The sequence below is a fragment of the Quercus lobata genome, chromosome 8 (assembly GCF_001633185.2).
Source record: "Quercus lobata isolate SW786 chromosome 8, ValleyOak3.0 Primary Assembly, whole genome shotgun sequence".
Lineage (NCBI taxonomy): Eukaryota > Viridiplantae > Streptophyta > Magnoliopsida > Fagales > Fagaceae > Quercus > Quercus lobata.
The window spans coordinates 48,028,673-48,034,332 of NC_044911.1; the positions used below are offsets into that span (position 1 = coordinate 48,028,673).

Consider the following 5,660-nt stretch of genomic DNA (forward strand, 5'->3'; position numbering starts at 1 on the left):
AAGTAGTAACTTGCTACAGTAAATTGGTACTAGTAATAGTTTATCGTAGCAAGTTGCCAAATTTTTTAAACTATTGCACCACTAATGTAGCACAACATTTTGTAGTTTGTGGTGGTAAATATAGTATTTTAGCAATATGCCTCCACTAATACTGATGCTCTAAGCATGTAGTTAATGGGTGCTTTTAGGGGTGTTTACCAAACCGCAAAAATCGCACCAAAATCACCCACAAAATGGCACAATTGCACCACATTGCAAGTAATAGTGCACCGCACCGCAAGTAACAGTGCACCGCACTACACCCTCACTATATATTAATATATTTATTTTTTTTAATATTAAATATATTATTAATAGTTTAATAACCCTAGTTATCAAAAAAAGAAACTTTAATAACTCTAACAAGTGTTGATTAGGAAAGTCAACCCAAAATAAAGAAAACTAGCTCAATAGTTTAAAACTTGACCCAAAACAAAGGGAAAAAAAAAAAAAAAAATCAGTTTTAGGGTCAATAGGAAAAGCCCAAATTTTAAAAAATATACCAACTTCAAACCGCATCTTATACGCCGCACCACATATGTGATCGCAAAAATGAGATGCGGTGCAGTTATGGTTTTGGCTAAACTCTAAACCATACTGCACCGCACTGCACATGTAACCACAAAAATGAGGCACGGTGCAGTTATGATTTTGGTTAAACCGCACCACAAAGCGCGGTGCTAAAAATGGCCTAAAAGCGCACTGCGGACACCCTTAGGTGCTCTTATGACATTTGTTAATGGGTTATTTTAGAAATGTTTTGATATTACTTTTATAAGAAATATAAAAAGCTAAAAAAAAAATTAGTTACTTTTTCTATTCCTATATAAAGTTTCTAAAAATGTTTCATAAACCAAAACCCTTAAGACATTTGTTAACTTTTCTATATCTTCAATATTAGTATTTTATTTTTGATAGATACAACAAAGATGAGGGGAATTTTGAATATTGATTCTTTTTATTAAGAAGAATATTTATGTCAATGCCATTAAATTATGGTACTTGACTTTAACATCACTCTTAAGATAGCATTTAAAAAAACATAAATGACATAAAGAATGTGAATTAAGAATAAAGGAATATTAGTATTTTAAAATAGAGAAATGGAGGTGATATGATAGTTGAAACTTGCAACACATACATTGATACATATCAAGAATAAAGGATTTTTAGTGCATTTGAGAAAGCTGGATTGGTAAGACTATAACCCCCATCAACAACCAAGTTCAATCCACTCACATACTTAGACTCGTCACTCCCCAAGTATAGCGCTGCCTAAGCAATATCTTCAGGCTCCAATACCACTCCTTTCAAGTTTGCAACCGATGAAACCACATCCTCCACCTTAGTCTTCTCCATCTTCCCCAATGCATTCGTTAGCAAAGGAGTTGCAGTTGCAAAAGGAGCCACACAATTGACTCTTATTCCATACTGTCCCAACTCCACACTCAAGTTCTTAGCCATTCCCACCACAACATGCTTTGATGCCACGTATGAATGTGCAATGTCATCGACCAGTATTGAAGCCAGGCTTGAGGTGAAGAGAATGCTTCCTTTCTTTGCTGGAATCATAACCCTAGCAGCATGCTTGGCACCCAAGAAAGCACCAAAAACATTGACATCTAAAACCCTTTTGAAATTATCGTTTTCAAATTCTAAAATTCGTGATTCTGCTTTGCCTGAAATGCCAGTATTGTTGAACATGATGTCCAGCTTTCCATACTTGGATACAGCCATGTCCACGACCTTTTCAACATCAGATTCATTTGTTACATCACAATGAATGTAAGAGATGGATTCAGAGCCAATGTCTTTGCAGACTGAGTAGCCAAGCTCATCTTGGACATCAGCTATAAGGACCTTAGCACCATGTCGAACAAAAAGCCTTGTACTTACCTATGCCACTGGCACCACCAGTTATTAACGTTACCTTACCTTCTAATCTTCAAGCACAAAGAAATGAGGAAACTAACATTTATTAGTCTAAACTCTTAGCTAGTTCTTTTTTTTTTTTTTTTTGAGCAAAACTCTTAGCTAGTTTTTAATATAACATGAATGATATAAAGAATGTGAATTAGAGAATACAAAGTTTATAAAATGTTGTTATAATAATACCTTTTGGTGATGGGATTTGCTGAAGAATTAGCATTCATATTGATGATGCCGGAAATAGTACCACCAATGAGTTCACACGTTCCTCGTACGATCAAATGGCACCTGCACAACGAAAAGGAATAACCTAGCAGAGAGTACCGGTGTGGTACCGGCCAAACACCCTCCGAAGGTCAAGTTAGAAAATATTCTCACTGCTCTAGAGTGCTAGAGAGGGTAAATTATGCGTACCTCCTTTTGTGAGGGTGCTTGGGTTTTTATAGTAGTAGATGGTTGACCTCTCTTCCTTGGAGTAGAAGTCTTTTCCTTATAGGAGTCTTCTTGAGTGTATTTTACGGGATTCTTTCCATTTAGGAGTCTCTAGGTTCCTTGAAACGCGGGGGGGCGAGTTATTTTATTTATATATGTAAACACGCAGATCAATCAATCTGTAGACTGACGCCGTCAGCTTAGGTTAACCCCGTCTGCCCAAGTCTATCCCGTCTGCCCAATTTTACCTCCGTCACTCTTCAGGATGCCCAATTTTATGTGTTCTTCCTATATTCCTCCGTCAGCCTTGGAGAAATGCCCTCGGTATAGCTTCATCCCGTCACGCTTGTCCAGCTTGGACCGTCACTCTTGCTTGACTAATTTTATCCTCATCACTTGCCCCCTACTCCATACCTCCGTCAGACTTTATATTGACGGGTTATGGAGTTCGTTTTATAGGGATATCGTTCGCGTGGATCTTGTGCATTTAATGCCTTGGACAGGTGGCTTGCTCCTACTGGTTCTGCATTTCGACGAGACGTCGCTTCGTCTTCCGCGCCATTTTTTTTTATATATAAGCAGCACCTCCCCTCATTTTTCACTATTTCATTCTTGCTGATCCTGTGGAGAGAAAGACCGTCGCCCTTCTTCGTCAGCTTTACTTCCGTCGGCTTATCTGTTGCTGTCTTTTAGAGTCGTCTAGAAGGCCTCCATACCGGTAAGTTTTCATTTTCTCTTCCCTTCCTTCTTCTTTTCCCCTTTTTATTTTGCCTCATTGGTATGGTCGTCAGCCTAGGTACTTAGCTTAAACCCGTCACTTGTAGGTAGTCAGATGTCAAGTAACGCGTCTTGTGAGGAGTCGTCAGTCCGCGAAGGAGCGGGCTACGACGAAACCTTTGGTTCTGGAGATGAGTCAGACTTCTCCCTTCCGTCAGAGAGAGGGTCGTCAACCCAATCTCCTGACGACGATAGGAGTTTTGTCGAGGGAGATGAGTATGAGGGAAGAGGGGATGGAAACAGCGGGGATGGAGTGGATGTTGACGGAGAGGATAGTGACGGGGATGAGAGATCCAGTGAAGGAACCTCAGAGGGTCCTGGAGATAGCCGTCCCTTCATCCTTCCTGAGGATTGGGCCGTCAACAAATTTTCGCCTGGGATGAGCGATAAAGTTTTTAGGGAATTACGGGTTCGTTACCAAATCCCAGACCACATCCCCCTCCGTCTCCCTTCAGAGGATGAAAGGTGTTACTCCGGGACGACAGCTGACGTTGGTATGTATGATGCCATGTTTGCTGCGGGTCTGAAGTTACCGTTGACGGCTCTACACCGTCAACTCGCTGACTTCCTTGGAATATCCGTCACCCAGATCGCCCCAAACGCCTGGAGGACTTTTATAGGAGCTGAAATTCTTTGGGGCAGTCTAAGTGGAGGACACCGTCAGCTCACATTAGAAGAATTCTTTTATTGTTATAGGCCTCACCACATCGCCTCGTCTAAGGGGACGTATCATTTTAATGCCCGGGAGAAAGGGCTAAGGCTAGTGTCCGATATGCCAGACTCCAATAGGAACTGGAAGAGTCGATATTTTTTCGTTGAGGGGACGGATTGGGTTTGCCGTCAGGAGGAGTGGGCGACGATGCCCCGTGGTTATTTTGACAATACCTGGGCCTTCGTCAGGGATTCAGGTTAATCCCGTCACCTATGAGGCTTGTGTGTTTTTTGAGGCGACGCTAACAATACTTTATTTCTTTCAGCTTATACCCGTCCGCGCATAACTGACGAGCAGGAGGGGTTCATCCAACGGATTCTGGAAATTCCTTTGGAAGAACGTAAGTGCAGGGATTTGATCACCCTTGACACCCTTCACTTATACTGTGGGGGTCCAGATCCGTCAGCGGAAGCTCGAAGGTTGGAAGAGTTTGCACGCCGACTAAGTAAGCTTTTATTTATCCCGTCAGTTTTATCCCTCCGTCATCTGCCCCAACGGTGTTTTTTGTGTTGTAGAAATGGACTCTGCGAAGCAAAGGATAAGGGCTGCCGCAGCTCGTCAGAAGGAGGAGAGAAAAAATAAGGAGGCAGCAGGGGAGGCCTCGTCAACTCCAAAGGTCGTCGCCAAGGTGACGAAGAGGAAGCCTGACGGTGATGACAGCCGTCCCTCAAAGAAATCTGCCGTCACTCCTAGGGACGAACCATTGAAGGAAAAGTCCCTTCCCAAGCTCAGTCATGGTGCGGGCAAGGGGGTGATGACCTCCGCCGGTCCCGTCAGCGAGGGCCCCTGCCGTCTCCTGACTCACAAGGATTATGCCGTCGGGGAGGTTGGGTCCCTGATAAAACCGACGGACATTGAACCTTGTGACCAGGTGGGGACGGAGGAATTAGGGGCGTCAGCCCTTTTTGACCTCACCAGGGTATGTTCACTAAAATTTTGTTTGGAGAAGCTTTGCTTTGCTTTGGTATACTTTTCAACTGACGGATATGTTTTCTTAGGCCTTGGTGCGTGTCAAGGCTCTTCAAGATCGTTGTGCGGCGAAGGAGGGGGTCGTCACTCGAGTTCGAAATCATAATACCAACCTGATGAACCAGCAAGGTCAGTACAAGGAGGCCGTCCGTATCCTCAACAAGGAGCTGCAGGAAGTTAAGGAGAAGCTGACGGAAGTCAGTAGTCAGAATGATAAACTCCAGAAAGAGGTGACGGCTCTAGGTGAAAAACTGCAGACGGCGGGGGCTGACGCGATTAAAGATTTCAAAGTGTCGCAGCCCTTCATTGACTCGTGTGGTGAATATTATGGCACCGGGTTTGAAGATTGCCTTCAGCAAGTTGCGTCGGCCTACCCGGAGTTGGATTTATCCGGGATCACCATGGATGACGGAGACAACAGCTTCCGTCAACCTACTCCGAGGCGCGACGATAGTGTCGTCTTAGCCCAGCCTGCTGCTAATCCTACTGCTTCTGATTCTCCTGCCGTGACTGTGGATGTTGAAGACCATCGGACTAACGGCAAGGATGCTGACGTTCCTGCCCCTTAGCTTTTATTTTGTATTTTGGTCATGTATAAGATAGTTGTTTTGGAGAACAATTGTAACTTTAAACAATTTTTAAGTGCTCCCTTTGTTTCCTTCGGGCTTTTGTTTGTGTTCTGCTGTGTTTAATTCCTGTTGCTTTTATATTCCTTTGTCAAAGGTGGCCTTAGACGAAACTTTGGTAATTATTCCCGTCTACTTCAATCGCGTCAGCTATTTTGAACTGTTGGAAGCCCCTG

General features: G+C 43.3%; 1 pseudogene; it reads right to left on the bottom strand.

Annotated features, from left to right (window-relative positions):
* Positions 1-1,191: 1,191 nt before the first annotated feature.
* On the bottom strand, positions 1,192-2,192 carry LOC115954866 (annotated as a pseudogene).
* Positions 2,193-5,660: the final 3,468 nt, after the last annotated feature.